Raw genomic sequence first — 15,998 nt, 5'->3', positions numbered from 1 at the left:
CTTTCTCCTTTATAACATCCCAGTTTTCGAGAAACTTCTTCAAGTAAGGAGTTATTTGCGGCAGAAAGTTTTCTTTTGACAGAATAGCCTTTAAATCGCGTTGAGCGTCAAAAGGAGTCCTCATCTCTCGAGCGAACATCATGTGAGCTGGACTGCATCCAGTGGTGGCACAAAGAGCACTATTAATCGAGAACCTGATCGCTGGCAGGAACTTGGGCCACGCACGATGATTGTTCTTCACTAAAATAGAGAGTTGAATCTTGAGGTCTCTATTCTTGCGTTCTGCAGGGTTGGCCTCAGGATGATAGAGTGGTATTAAATTCTGCTTGATTCCCAGCAAGAACATGGTCTGCTGCATCACAGCTGAGACAAACTGAACTCCATTGTCAGAAATGACTCTTCTTGGGAATCCATACCGTAGGAAATACTGCTCGATAAGGGCTGGAGCGCAGACTTCTGCTGTGGCGTCCTTGAGGGCTATCAGCTCCACCCAGCGTGTAGCCGTGTCCTCGATGAGCAGCACCCATTTCTCTTCATTATCTCCTTCAGGTAGAGGGCCAAAGAGGTCTATAGCAAGCACCTCTCCTCTTTGATTAAGCACTGGGGTCTGTAGTAGTCCCATAGGCTTCTGGTTACTTATCTTGTAACGTTGGCATTCTTCACATAGTTTTAAATATTCCGTGATGTATTTGCGCATTCCTATAAAGTAATACTTTTGACAGATGCGTGCGAGAGTCCTTTCTACGCCCTGATGACCAGCTGTTGGGGCGTCGTGGTACTCTTTTAAGACGGCCTCCTTCATAGAGTTAGGTACTACCAGCTGAGCTTCCTCCGACTCAGAGTTGGGATTGTAATAGTAGAGAATCCCTTGGGCCATGACATATCCTCTCTCTAGCCATCTGGTAGTGTTAATAGGATCAGAGTCTTCCAGGTCTTGAATAATCTTGGCGACTTCTGGATCTTCGAGCTGTGCAGTACGTAGTTCCGTCGGGTTAACTTGTGGAATATCAATAATAATAGAGCAGACTCCACATTCTTCTTTGGAGTTTTCATCGCAGACAGGTCGACTCAATGTGTCTGCTATGACATTGGCTTTTCCAGGTGTGTATTTATATTTGATGTCAAAACCTTGCAGTTTAAGTGCCCACCGGATAAGGCGACCACTTGGTGACTTGTGAGTCAACAGCCACTTCAACGGCTGATGATCCGTCTTCACTAAAACTGTATGACCATCAATATAGGGCCGGTACTTCTCAACCGCCCAGATCACAGCCAAACACTCCCTCTCAGTTGTGCTGTAACGGCGTTCTGCTGGAGTGAGCAGCCTGCTGGCATACTCAATGGGACGCTCATCATGTCCTTCGCCTTGCATAAGACAAGCTCCAAGAGCATAGTTGCTCGAGTCAGTCCGCAGAATAAATTGTTTGCTGTAATCCGCTTGCACCAGGATTGGAGCAGAAGTTAATCTGGTTTTGAGCTCCGTAAAAGCCTGTTGTTGCTCGTCTTGCCATTTCCATGGTTCATTTTTCTTTGTAACTTTCTTTGCAGGTGTGAGCCGGTATGGAGGTACAGATATAGGTGCATGGTCTCCTGTGTCGATATGATGTTCAACAATTGGAGTGGGCGCTCCCCCTAGACTGAAGACTGCACTATTCCTCTCTAACACTTCGGCTAATTTCATCTTTTCACCTTCGCTGAGCATTGATCCTTCTTCAGCATGAAGTATATTGCTTGCAGCAATTGACAATTGCGTTGGCATGTCAGATTCATACTGTATGGGATATTTCTCACCACCTGGGAAACACCAAGTATGGTTATCAAAGTCCAGGTCGAGCCTAGATGCTTTTAGAAAATCGATTCCCAGTAAAGTTTCATTTTCTTCAGCTTCAGGTAAGATCAGGAACTCTTGAGGTATTACTCTATCCTTCACTTTGACATCTAAGGTAATTTTGAGCACATTTCTAATTTGAGTTATACCATCGGCTAATGTCACTCTCATTAGCTTCTCGCAGAACTGTTGCTGTCTCTCAAGTAACAGTGAGTAGAGCTTCCGACTTGCCAAGCTTCTCTTTGCGCCTGTATCCACTAAGGCAATACCTTGCATGTCTAAGATTCCAATCCCTAAAATTGGCCGCTGACGCCTTTTTGTGTATTCCTCATATGTGTCAAATAAATCCAACACGGGGTCCTCAGAGTCATTCTGGTCCATTAGGGCTCCAGGTGTAGGCTCCTTGGAGTCCTCATCCTTCTGGTTTGTCCCTGAAAAGTCCACAGCTGAAAATAAAATTCCCTCACAAGGCGTGGTTGAGTTACTGGAATTATCTATACTGTGACCCGAAGATGACATACTGTAGTTAGTTATATTGTGACCATTCTTGTTATCAGCTGATCCTAAATCAGCTGTAGTCAACCTAGATTTGGCGTCAATGACCTGATCTGGCAGCACAGGAATGTTACTAATATTATTTGACACGGTGCAAAATGACATTTCCTCACTATGGGAACTATTTACTTGCTTATCACTGTTATCAATAAAGGACTTTGCAAAAAGTGTGCACGATTGTTGAACGACTATGGGGTCGTCCTGGGAGCTGTCGGCGGCGCGGGGCATCACCGGCTTTGCTACTAAACCGTCACCAAAGAAATTTGCAGGAAGTGCATGTCGAAAATCAGTGGGAGACAAAAAGATCTCGTCAAGCTTATCATTTTGAACTTTAGGTATAGAGTTAAGAGTACTACTCACCGGGGAGAGCTTCTTAGTCTGCTTACCAGTGTCCTTTAACCCTGGATTGGACGAATCCATGCTGCAGTTGACAGTACAGAAAGTAGCATTACATTTTTCGCAATTTGCACGTATAACACCTACTTGACCACAACCATAACAACGTAAGACATTAACATCTGATGTGTTATTATACTTATCGTTAGATATACCACTAGAGTCTTTATTTAGTTTTCTACATTCTTCTTTTACGTAGCCGTAACGTTTACAATACCCGCACTTCTTACTATACGACTTAGATTTCGCGGCGGACGCGGACGCTGTATTGTTATCACTGTTATCATCTAAACGACGCGGCGGAGGCTCGCGGGACGGCGGCGCGGCGCTCGCGCTCGCGGCAGCGCGCGGCGGCTTTGACACGGCGACGGGACGACTCGGCGAAGCGTAGCTCACGTTCTTGGAAGCGGCGGCGGCCTTTGTATCGTTCGTACTCTCGTTCAACGATTCTTCGACAGCGCGCGCCTTTTGTAACAATATCTTAAACGTTGCGCACTCTTCCCTCTTAACACGTTTACGTATACGTTTGTTTAACAGTCCGTACACCATATCCAATTGTACCTTCTCAGCCAACTCGCTACGCGGCAATTTTGCCAACAGCGCTCTGCACTTTGCGACGAAAATATGAGTATTTTCGTCGCCTTGAGGTGTAGCAAATAAGTCGCGGTAAATGCGTGGCGGAGCTCGATTATCGCCGTAGGTATGGCGCAAGCTGTCCAATACTTCGGCCCATGAAGTTGTCTCCGGTTTTATGCCCTGCCACCAATCTGCGGCTGAATGCGTTAATAGCATAGATAACCCTCGAATGGCGTTATCGTCCGAGATGTTTGCACAATCTTTGTAGGCTTCAATGGGGTCAATAAAACCTTCGATGGACTCTTCTGCATTTCCAGCGAATCGAGCTTTGCAGCGAGAGAAATTTCCTCCTTCTACAGGAAACGGTGTCGATGTAGTAGACGACGACGGGTGCCTAGAGGTTGTGATGACGCTTTCCAGCAGTTCCCTGAAGGCGTTGGTTTGCGACCGTTGCAACGAATCCACAAGCGTCGTCATCTCTCGTGAAAGAACCTTCTCGAGCGGGCTCGAGGTCATCTCGCGTCGGCGTCGACACACGTCGATTTCTCCTTGATTTAGGCGGCATTTTAGTACACTATATTGTTTATTTTAATGAATCACGGCACAAAAGTCCACTTTTTCACTATAGCCTCACACTTGGGCAGCCATTTTGTAGCGCCAGCTAGCTCGGGGTTCGGATGACTAGGGTATTTAAAAGTGAAAACGACACCGATAACTGAATAAAAGTGTATTATATTGAAAGTAATTGCACTGGTAACGTACATATGGGAAACTTATTAGAAATTAAGCACTAAATACTGTAGTGATTTACAAATTATCATTAGACACATATTAATCGTATCGCGTCGGTTGCCGGACTGCGCGGGAGCGGCGAGAACGTATCTGTATACGGTCGGTCACGCGCAGTGCGTCATGATTCGGAGCCGTGATTGGCTCATGCGGTGCAGCAGGTAAGTCGTCCAATCCGCGAGTTTCGTTCGGCCGGGCCGACGTTTGAGGTTGGCGCGTTATAAAGTTCAGATCATATTCATACACGAGTACCTATTAGGCAACAAAGGCAAGTAGTAAATAAACAAGTTTTGTTAATAGATATACCAACACAGGATTTGGACCAGATATTCAGCATATTAATTCCTTACTACATAAGCTTTTCAGTGTTACACATCTGTAAATTGCAGTCATTGTTAATATGATAACAGCAAAGTCATAGTAAGATATATTTAACTATGTATATTTAAATTTTCAGTAAGTAACTATACTGTTATACATAATTATTTATGAACAATGATGTAAAATTTATGCACAGATTATAGTGGTTCTCACTAGATAAGTGACAGAAGTCTGTAGCCTAAAGATATGTTTAACGATTATAGCGCATTTGCGTTAAGTTTGCATATTTATCTTTATATTTACTTGTAGAACTGTGTATGATACAGGAATTTAAAACTATGTGAAACTTGTTGAGATGTTTTTCACTATTTATTATTTATTTTGAAATATGCTATTTTTATGGTGCAAAGGAAAATTCTAAAGCTCCGGCTTGTCCAAGAAAGCTATACTACGTTACAATTTCACTATTTGTTGATGCTTTTGACAATCTGGTCGCATTAAACACTTTTAGGTACAAGTTGTTAATAATACTTATAGGGGTAATAAAAGTGGCATTTAAACTAATATTTTTACCTAAACTAAATAATATAAAATGTTATTTTATAGAATGTAGCAAGCTAAGAGTTTTAGTTACTAAAAGTTGTTATTTGCAGTGCCCATACAGGGTTCATAACTGTTTCTTATTCAAATGTACCACCTTATGTATGTACCTATGAAAGCAACTAATGACTGATTACTGATTAAAATTATGGAATAGAATGTTAGGAATTTGATAAGGTAACTGGCTCCTATATAAATATTTTAAACTACTAAATTATTGCATGGAATTTTTATGAAAATAATATATTCTACGTGTATTTAACTGTAGAGGGTTAATATACAACTGATTTTATATGTATGTGATAATTGCTAGTATACATTGTAATACAATTTAATTTTAAAGAAAGAGAGAGGAAATAGATAATAATAATAAATGTCATGTATGTAAATACTAATATGTAAGAAACAGTTATTGTTACAGATGTTACATGTTATTGATGTGTCAGTGAGCAGTCTACCTTAACCATGTTAAGGACTATATTAGACTCTAGTAAAAATATATATTGTACTGTGGTCTAACATCACTCATTGTTCTTAACCAGTGGCGGATTTCCCATAAGGCACAGTAGGCCCGGGCCTAGGGCGGCGAGAAATTAGGGGCGGCAAATTGTGACAAAAAATTCGCTGATGATAACAAAAAACAACTCAAAATTAGGCCAGGCAACGAATTCTCAAAAAAAAGGTACCTATAGAGGGAAATGCTTGAAACACAATTTTTGACTTCGTATCTAACTTTATTTGGATTATCTAGGAGGTGAACATAATTATATATCAAAATCCCCCGGCCGTAGCCCTTGAGCCGGGGGAAGAGAGGGGTTTGAAGGTCACATTTTTCGGTTTTTCGCTTATATCTCGGAAACTATGCGATTTGGAATTTGGAATTCATTATACAAAATGAAGGCTGGCTAAATTTGCTACAAGCTACAAGTTTTTCGATATCTACTTGTGCGCGAATCGCGGCGCGAAGCCGCGAACGCGAGTGTGGCGTCGATTTCGCAAATTGTTGACGCCTTCGCGCCTTGTCCCCGTTTTTAGGGTTCCGTACCTCAAAAGAAAAAACGAAACCCTTATAGGATCACTCTTGCGGCTGGCTGTCCGTCTGTCACAGCCTATTTTCTCCGAAACTACTGGACCAATTAAGTTGAAATTTGGCACACATATGTAAGTTTGTGACCCAAAGATGGACGTGTAATGTAACGTAAATAAATGAATTTTAAATATGGAGGCCATTTTTGGGGGGTAAATGAGAAAATTAAAAAATAAAGATTTTCAAACTATATCGTGTTACATATCAAATCAAAGAAGCGGTGGTGGCCGAGTGGATATGACGTCCGACTTTCAATCCGGAGGTCGCGGGTTCAAATCCTGGCTCGTACCAATGAGTTTTTCGGAACTTATGTACGAAATATCATTTGATATTTATCACTAGCTTTTCGGTGAAGGAAAACATCGTGAGGAAACCTGCATACATCTGCGAAGACATTCAAAGGTGTATGTGAAGTCCCCAATCCGCATTGGGCTAGCGTGGGGACTATAGCCCAGGCCCTCTCGCGCATGAGAGGAGGCCTGTGCCCAGCAGTGGGACGTATATAGGCTGAAATGATGATGATGATGATGATCAAATCAAAGAGCTCATTGTAAAAATCTCAAATATTTTTTTTTATAATTTTAGGATAAATAGTTTAGCACTTATTCAAGAAAATAGGCAAAAAATGATATAGCGGCTGGCTATATTTTAATTTTAATATGCTGGCTATATAGTAATTTTGCATTAAATTTCCTTCAATAATATTTTCACGGTGCTCACGAGGAAAGGAACCCGAAATATTTTAACAGTTTATTACTGATCATATTTAAATACCTACTAATTTGTCCTTTAAACTTCTCTGGAATTCGCTGGAGGCCAAAAGAAGGAAAAAAATGTTTATATGAGTGTTAGTAGTAGTAGTAGTAGTAATCACTTTATTGTACACAACACAGGTTTACATAAGTGTTTATAGGTATAGCAAAAGAAAATGTGTTTCTTATGTTTTTTTTTAGATTTTTTGAATGTTTTTGTAGGTACATAAAAAGCCAATGTCATTGGTAAAACTGTCACTTAAAATGAATAAGTATTTGCTTATTTTATTCGTAAAACCTATGTTCCTATGATCATGTCACAAGGACGTATAGTTTCTGAGATATAATAAGCGAAAAACCGAAAAATGTGACCTTCAAACCAAACCCCCCTACCCCCGCTCAAGGGGACTTTTGATATGTTCACCTCCTAACGAGTCCATATAAAGTTACTAAGTTAAAAATGTGTCCCAAGCATTTCCCTCTATACCTTTTCGTTGCCTGACCTAAATGTAGTCAATATGATGGGTGCTGATGCTGAGAAAGGGGCGGCTACAAGGCCTGGGGCCTAGGGCGGCAAAGACTGCAAATCCGCCACTGATCATTCTTGATATCGTCCTTCATTCCATTAATTAAAATATCTGACCATCTCGTCGAGATATCATCGTGAATGCAAGGACCAAATGTTTCTTCTTTTACGGGCTCGTCGCCCAACAAACATAATAAACCGGGATCAAGTGCGGGGATAATCGGCGCAGATTCTTGTATATCAAGTGCGATTGCGGCTGCGGGTGTAGGCGCGGGCGCGGGAGCGGGTGCGGCTGGCGTCGTGGACGCGGGGGCGGGGGCGAGCGCGGGAGGGGGCGCGGGAGCCAGCGCGTCCACTGCGCGGGGTCCGGCGCTGCCATTCTGCACGACCACCGATCGCAACCCAACGGCAGCAAGCAGCCCACCAGACGTTGAGGCTCCGGCCTCATCATCAGTTAAGTCGTATACGGTGTCGTTGATCAATGGGGATTCTGTAACATTACGGTCGATCTCTTCACAATACTGCTTTATATTCAGTAATCAAAATATAAGTTCATATATTTTGTCTGACCCTCATCTAGGTACTGAATGTTTTCAATCAGAGATCAACACCTATATTGGTCAGAACCGTATAAACAGTTCGGTAAACTTTGTGAGTTGCCCGATATTTGGTAGGGTAGGGTTATTTTATTATAATTTGTGGGTAGGGTTTTAACCGCCTACTTGCTCGCTTGTGAGCATGTACATAATGATGTACAAGTAAGTATAGAATAACTACGTTCGTACGTGTGATGTTCACTTAACATCATTAATCTAGTTTACTTTTAGAGGAATTATATTTATTATAGGTAAATAAAACAATTTATTATTCGGTCCATACAGAGCGCCCGTAACACAGCGGCCGCCATCATGCGCCCAGTGTTGCCAGCCATCTGCTTATTTATTGATGAACACCACATCTCTTCCTTTTTAACAAATTTGAAATTGTAGGAGAATACATAAAATGAATCATTGTACAGTACTGTACAACCAAAATTAACTTGCAACACAACACATTTCTAATCAGCATTTAGCTTTAACCAATTGAGTGATAACAATTTGAACAATGCATTTACAGACACTGACATAACTATTAAACTCTTAAATCACGACACACTTTTATAACTCAGTGTTTATATAATGATAAATATGAAGAAGTCGATACTCCAATTACAAATAAGTAAACTTACAGCTTTCCACATAGTCTTAGAAACCTTATTCCTTGTAAATATACAAAGATAGATAAATAGAGATATTTATTTGCATACCAGGTATTTTACATACATATACATGGACCCTGAAAAGGGTGTAGTAAAATAGGAAGTTTACAATATCACAAGTCCATACATATGACTAAACTACTAATAGTTAATTAATTTTCTAATTGCTGTTATAAGTAATCAAGTAACATATAAATTTTTAAAGTAACAACTACAATACAGATAGCCTCTTTAATATGTTTACAGTCTGATTACAACTATATATTATCTAGCCAGCCATCATATGTTAAGAACAGTGGCGGATTTGCAGTCTTTGCCGCCCTAGGCCCCAGGCCTTGTAGCCGCCCCTTTCTCAGCATCAGCACCCATCATATTGACTACATTTAGGTCAGGCAACGAAAAGGTATAGAGGGAAATGCTTGGGACACATTTTTAACTTAGTAACTTTATATGGACTCGTTAGGAGGTGAACATATCAAAAGTCCCCTTGAGCGGGGGTAGGGGGGTTTGGTTTGAAGGTCACATTTTTCGGTTTTTCGCTTATTATATCTCAGAAACTATACGTCCTTGTGACATGATCATAGGAACATAGGTTTTACGAATAAAATAAGCAAATACTTATTCATTTTAAGTGACAGTTTTACCAATGACATTGGCTTTTTATGTACCTACAAAAACATTCAAAAAATCTAAAAAAAAACATAAGAAACACATTTTCTTTTGCTATACCTATAAACACTTATGTAAACCTGTGTTGTGTACAATAAAGTGATTACTACTACTACTACTACTAACACTCATATAAACATTTTTTTCCTTCTTTTGGCCTCCAGCGAATTCCAGAGAAGTTTAAAGGACAAATTAGTAGGTATTTAAATATGATCAGTAATAAACTGTTAAAATATTTCGGGTTCCTTTCCTCGTGAGCACCGTGAAAATATTATTGAAGGAAATTTAATGCAAAATTACTATATAGCCAGCATATTAAAATTAAAATATAGCCAGCCGCTATATCATTTTTTGCCTATTTTCTTGAATAAGTGCTAAACTATTTATCCTAAAATTATAAAAAAAAATATTTGAGATTTTTACAATGAGCTCTTTGATTTGATCATCATCATCATCATCATTTCAGCCTATATACGTCCCACTGCTGGGCACAGGCCTCCTCTCATGCGCGAGAGGGCCTGGGCTATAGTCCCCACGCTAGCCCAATGCGGATTGGGGACTTCACATACACCTTTGAATGTCTTCGCAGATGTATGCAGGTTTCCTCACGATGTTTTCCTTCACCGAAAAGCTAGTGATAAATATCAAATGATATTTCGTACATAAGTTCCGAAAAACTCATTGGTACGAGCCAGGATTTGAACCCGCGACCTCCGGATTGAAAGTCGGACGTCATATCCACTCGGCCACCACCGCTTCTTTGATTTGATATGTAACACGATATAGTTTGAAAATCTTTATTTTTTAATTTTCTCATTTACCCCCCAAAAATGGCCTCCATATTTAAAATTCATTTATTTACGTTACATTACACGTCCATCTTTGGGTCACAAACTTACATATGTGTGCCAAATTTCAACTTAATTGGTCCAGTAGTTTCGGAGAAAATAGGCTGTGACAGACGGACAGCCAGCCGCAAGAGTGATCCTATAAGGGTTTCGTTTTTTCTTTTGAGGTACGGAACCCTAAAAACGGGGACAAGGCGCGAAGGCGTCAACAATTTGCGAAATCGACGCCACACTCGCGTTCGCGGCTTCGCGCCGCGATTCGCGCACAAGTAGATATCGAAAAACTTGTAGCTTGTAGCAAATTTAGCCAGCTTTCATTTTGTATAATGAATTCCAAATTCCAAATCGCATAGTTTCCGAGATATAAGCGAAAAACCGAAAAATGTGACCTTCAAACCCCTCTCTTCCCCCGGCTCAAGGGCTACGGCCGGGGGATTTTGATATATAATTATGTTCACCTCCTAGATAATCCAAATAAAGTTAGATACGAAGTCAAAAATTGTGTTTCAAGCATTTCCCTCTATAGGTACCTTTTTTTTGAGAATTCGTTGCCTGGCCTAATTTTGAGTTGTTTTTTGTTATCATCAGCGAATTTTTTGTCACAATTTGCCGCCCCTAATTTCTCGCCGCCCTAGGCCCGGGCCTACTGTGCCTTATGGGAAATCCGCCACTGAGAATGATATTTTAAAACGTTACGAAATTCCAGAGTTTAAAATTAGCACAAGCCCCTATAATCAATCCCGAGATCAAGGCCGCGTGTAACGATAATGTTCTAAGACGGGATAATATTCTAAGTGACAAACAAAAACTGCTCGCGACTATTATAACAGAAGTTGCCAATACATTATCGAACTTATTGACAACAGATTCCACTTTAGACAATAGCAAACATGTGACCATAAAGTCGCTCAGCGATACAGGTAGACTCTTATGTCACTTACATTTTTCAGAGACTCAGAGCAGGCGTAATTTCTTGATGCCTAGTCTAAATAAGGAGATCAAGGACAACATTAAGGACTTAAAGCGCGACAATTTACTTTTTGGTAAGGACTTACAAGAAAGTCTGAAGTCAATAAAAGCAGTGACAAAAACCGGAGCAGAACTAAGGCCGACTGTCGCAAAGCCTAAATGGACGCCCAAGCATCAGCAGGCAGGACCGTCGATATCGAAGTCTTTAAACTGGAGGGGCCAGCCGTCGTCGGCGGTGCGGCCGCCGCCTCGCCAGACGTCAGCGAGGACGAGCTTCACGCGTGGTGGGCGCAGACCGCCGCCGCCGTCCCACTCCCGCCGCACGAGCGACCGCCGAGCGCCGCGGCCGCACGGCCGGAGCTCGCGCCGCTAATACCGGATGCCGATGTCCAACCTCAGGCTGGTAGACTTAAATTTTTTTATGAAGAATGGTTAGGCATAACCAAGGATCCTACAATATTGTCTTGGGTCCGTGGTGTGCGTATTCCAATATCGGACTGTATATCTCAATCGAACATTCCTGTTAACAAACCCGAGTCCGTATCGCATGAGACGAGTATGAACGAGGAGGTTGATAAACTTATTAGTTGTGGTGCCATACAAGAATGTGAACCATGCCAGGGTCAATTCTTGTCGAGTATTTTTCTTATTAAGAAGAGTAATGGAAAAAATAGATTCATTTTAAATTTAAAATCATTGAATAAGTTTAACAAACAACAAACAAACAAAATTTACTTTATTCATGTAGGCCTAGCAACAAGCTCTTATGAATCGTAATTAATCTTCTAATTATCAGAGCAATTTATTGATGTTAATATTATTCCATAATAAAATTGGATTATTATACATATCAAATTTAACACTAAAAATTTCACAAAAGGATCGTCAAACATTAAAATGATTGTATAAAAAAATACTAGTCTAGAATTTCTAGAATAAAATCTAAATGTCAAAAAAAAAAAGCATAAGTAACAAAAGAAGTAGATAGTATTACATCGGAATATCCATTTCCTCATCAATAATCAAATATACCTAATAAATAAATAATCATTTCGAATAACAATTAATCCCACGTTGTAATATCATTCATGTAGTCTTGTGTGGTATAATAAGCTTTAGAAATAAGTTATTTAGAAATATATACCCCTCACTTCAAACTCGAAGATTATAGGACAGCAATGAAACTTTTATCAAAAAACGCTTATATGTGTACAATAGATTTAAAAGACGCGTATTTTGCTATAAATATCGATACAGAATATAGAAAATATTTACGTTTCCTTTGGCAAGGCAAAACATACGAATTCCAGGTGTGTCCCTTTGGGCTAAATATTGCTCCCTACATATTCACGAAGTTAATGCGTCCTGTTGTACAATTCCTGCGCAATCAAGGTTTTTTATCAGTCATTTACTTAGACGACTTGTTACTCTTCGGTGACACATATTCTAACTGCTTACATAACTTTAATGTAACAAAAGACTTGTTAGAATCATTAGGTTTCACAATAAATGTTGATAAATCGGTAGATACACCGAGTCGTACGGCAAATTTTCTTGGGTTTAACTTCAATTCTGCAGATTTTACAATTAACATTCCACGCGAGAAGCGACAAAGGATTAAAAACGAGCTTTTATACTTTAAATCCATAAAAAGATGTAAGCTTCGTAATTTCGCACACTTGATAGGATTATTAGTTTCCATTTGTCCAGCAGTACCGTACGGCTGGCTGTATACGAAGAGACTTGAAAGAACCAAGTTTCTTTATTTAAATAAAAATGATGATTATGATCAGTATATTAATATTCCGGATAGCTTAAATGCTGATTTAGATTGGTGGCTAGGTAACATAGACACTTGTAGCAATCCGATACGGTCAGGAAAATATCAGTTAGAGATATTTTCCGATGCATCCCGAACAGGCTGGGGAGCACGTTGCTCTGATATGAGAGCCAGTGGTCAGTGGTCCACGCATGAACTTGATCAACACATTAATAGTCTAGAATTAAATGCCGCGTTTTTTGGTTTAAAAATATTTGCTAAGGATTACAGAAACTGTGAGATTTTATTAAGAATAGACAATACCACTGCGATTTCATATATCAATCACATGGGTGGAGTGCGATTCCCACATCTGAGCGATTTAAGTCGACGAATATGGCAGTGGTGCGAGGACCGTGGTTTATATATATTTGCTTCGTATGTTAGTTCAGGAGACAACTATATAGCGGATGCAGAATCGCGCCGAAAGCATGCAGAATTGCAGATATAGAGTGGGAGTTAGCTGATAGTGCCTTTCGAAAAATTTGTAATATGTTTAAGAGGATTCCAGAGATTGACCTTTTTGCTAGCCGAGTAAACAAAAAATGTCCTAAATTTGTATCGTGGCATCGTGACCCTGACGCGTACAAGATCGATGCGTTTACCATATCCTGGTCGTCGCATTATTTTTACGCTTTTCCACCATTTTGTCTAATACTCAGGGTGTTGCAAAATATTATAATAGATAAGGCGGAGGGCATTGTTGTTGTGCCACTGTGGCCTACACAACCCTGGTTTCCCCTTTTTGAGAGATTGTTGATTTCTGAACGAATAGAATTCCTACCTAAACCAAATTTATTGTCCTCCCCTTACAGTGTCGAACACAAGATGCACAGGAGTCTTACCCTGGTTGCCGGAGTGTTGTCCGGGCGGCGTTCATGAGGCAAGGTACTCCTCCAGGTGCGGCAGATATCATGATAGCGTCACTCACAGAAACCACTCTTAAACAGTATAATTGTTATTTAAAAAGATGGTATTTATTTTGTAATGATAAAAGTTACAATTTTTTTGATGGCAGTACAGCAGAAGTATTAGATTTTTTTACGTTACTATTTAATCAAGGCAGTCAATTTGGCTCAATTAATACTGCGAAAGCAGCATTGTCACTAATATTGAATAGTAATGTTATAAATAATCCAACTTTAAAACGATTTATGACGGGAGTATACAAACTCCGGGCTCCAAATCCACGATATGATTGGACTTGGGATCCTTCCATCGTTCTTAATTATTTAAGTTCTTGGTATCCAAACGAAAGTCTTTCTTACGAGCATCTTTCTAGGAAGTTAACAACTCTTTTAGCTTTAGTTACAGCACACCGTGTGCAAACCTTATCGTTGATTAAACTTGGCAATATTCATAAATGTAACCAAAAATATATTATTGACATTACGGATAAAATTAAGACATCAGCGGTTAATCGCTTGCAGCCAAAATTGATCCTGCCTTATTTTGATGAAAATCACTCCATTTGTCCTGCAAGGACTTTAGAATGTTATCTGGATATATCATCTACCAAACGCTCAAGCGATTGTGATTTTCTTTTAACTAGTTTTAAGAAACCATTTAAAAAAGTTTGTTCACAGACCTTGAGTCGATGGATCAAAACCACGTTGCTAGAGAGTGGTATTGATACATCGATCTTTGGTTCTCATAGTACGAGACACGCAAGCACATCAGCAGCCAACCGGCTCGGGGTGAATATAGAACTGATTAAAAAGACCGCCGGTTGGTCAGATAATTCCTTGACATTCGCTAGGTTCTATAATAGAGATGTTCTTGCGGACTCGTCTGAAGTGTTTGCTCGTACAATATTACAACATGCTAACAATAACTGAGGAGTCTGTTGATTATAGTTAAACTAACAGAAGCTCTTGTTCATAGTCTAATAAAACATGGTCTTCCATTCCCAGAGTGACACGGGGCTACGTCACAACAACATGGCCGCTATATATAGCGCTATCGCATATTATCATATAGCGCTGTCGCGTGATGACGTAAGCCCGTGTCAGTTAGGTGACCTAGAAAAGACGGGAATGGAGTACCAGGCGGAGTATATTATTATACCATGCTCTTGTTTTGTTTTATTTTTCATGTTACCAATATAACATACATGTTTCAATTCCTTTGCTATTTCGTGTCACTCTAAACATCTACAAGTGAAGTATAATGTAATCACGAAGGGCGAATCACAGAAGTTTAATAGATAATCAAACGAACTTACCTGTAAGTGATGTTCGATGACTATTAAACGATGTGATTCGCCCGAGTGATTACAACCCTCCCTAACCCGAACTGGTCAAGCTCCAGATTCTACCCATTAGGACACGAAATAGCACACCTAGTTGATGGCCTTTTTTATAGGAAACGTGTATGAAATACCCCCAATTTAGGCGAGATATTTTTTCTTAAAAAATGTTACTCTAAATTGTGTACGATGGCAGCACATTCGCGTGCTACTACAAGTGAAGTATAATGTAATCACTCGGGCGAATCACATCGTTTAATAGTCATCGAACATCACTTACAGGTAAGTTCGTTTGATTATCTATTATACTAATAATTACCGACTTGCGTGCGGTGTAGTGCAGACGTGTTACAATTTTGTGCAAAGAATATACACCGTTGTTATATTGTGGACCTTATCACGAACAACTTAAAACTTAAATCACAGTTACTAACAGTGCATTCCTTATCGCGTCCAAGCCGCGTAGCCTGCACTTTGATCGCTCAAGCGCCACGGAGCTAGAATGTCTACACTACAATCATCAAATGGAGGCGGTATTAGTGGCACCCGTGAACTCAGCGGATCACAACCAAACCTTGCAGCAGGTGCTGAACTAGATTTACAAAGACCGAGTTTTCGTAACAAACGTAAACTGTCTGATTCTTCTAGTGACATTTTAATGGAAATGGCAGATTTAAAAAAGCAGATGGCTGAAATGATGACCCTACTAAAATCTTCTAGTAAAACCCAGACTGAAAATATAGAAAAGCTTTGCCAG

The sequence above is a fragment of the Cydia splendana genome, unplaced genomic scaffold, assembly GCF_910591565.1.
Source record: "Cydia splendana unplaced genomic scaffold, ilCydSple1.2 scaffold_59_ctg1, whole genome shotgun sequence".
NCBI lineage: Eukaryota > Metazoa > Arthropoda > Insecta > Lepidoptera > Tortricidae > Cydia > Cydia splendana.
The sequence above is the reverse complement of the archived record's forward strand: the minus strand, read 5'-3'. Positions refer to the sequence as shown.